Raw genomic sequence first — 1,123 nt, 5'->3', positions numbered from 1 at the left:
AACCCTCTCTTATCCCTTAATCTCTGTAACAAAAAAATATAAACTGCCATGAAACTCAGGGGCCAGTAAGAAAAATAATTCTTTCGCAGCGCACACTGACTTTTCACCATTCGCCCGCGAATTAAAAATTCACCTATCCCCTCCTAATTGAGATTAAGGGATGAAAAAAGGGCAGTTCGACGGACAATTAAATTCCCCATCAATCGATCGCCGTTGCATCCATTAATCTCTCTAGCAAAAAAATACAAACTATGACAAAAATCATGGGCCAGTGAGAAAAATAATTTTCTTCTCGGCGCACAGTGACTTTTCACCTTTCGCCCGCAAATTAAAAATTCACTTCTCCCCTCCTCATTGAGATTAAAAAAAGGCAGTTGATGAGGAATTTAATTCTCTATCGAACTCGCTTTTTTTCATCCCTTACTCTCAATTAGGAGGGGAGAGGTGAATTTTTAATTACCGGGAGTCACTGTACGCCGCGAAACTATTATTTTTCTCACTGGCCCCTGACTTTCATGGCAGTTTATATTTTTTTGTTACAGAGATTAAGGGATGAAAGAGGGTTAATTGATGGGGAATTTAATTCTCCGTCGAACTGCCGTTTTTTCATCCCTTAATCTCAATTAGGAGGGGAGAGGTGAATTTTTAATTCGCGGGGGAATGGTGAAAAGTCAGTGTGCGCCCCGAAAAAAATTATTTTTCTTACTGGCCCCTGACTTTCATGGCAGTTTATATTTTTTTGTTACAGAGATTAAGGGATGAAAGAGGGTTAACTGATGGGGAATTTAATTCTCCGTTGAATTGACCTTTTTTCATCCCTTAATCTCAATTACGAGGGGAGAGGTGAATTTTTAATTCGCGGGCGAATGGTGAAAAGTCAGGGGGCGCCGCGACAAAAAATTATTTTTCTTACTGGCCCCTGAGTTTCATGGCAGTTTATATTTTTTTGTTACAGAGATTAAGGGATGCAAGAGGGTTAATTAATGGAGAATTTAATTCTCCGCCGAACTGCCGTTTTTTCATCCCTTAATCTCAATTAGGAGGGAAGAGGTGAATTTTTAATTTCCGGCAGCCACTGTACGCCGCGAAACTATTATTTTTCTCACTGGCCCCTGACTTTCTT

This window comes from Diachasma alloeum, unplaced genomic scaffold (genome assembly GCF_001412515.2).
Source record: "Diachasma alloeum isolate Michigan unplaced genomic scaffold, Dall2.0 Dall_scaffold_00375, whole genome shotgun sequence".
Lineage (NCBI taxonomy): Eukaryota > Metazoa > Arthropoda > Insecta > Hymenoptera > Braconidae > Diachasma > Diachasma alloeum.
The sequence above is the reverse complement of the archived record's forward strand: the minus strand, read 5'-3'. Positions refer to the sequence as shown.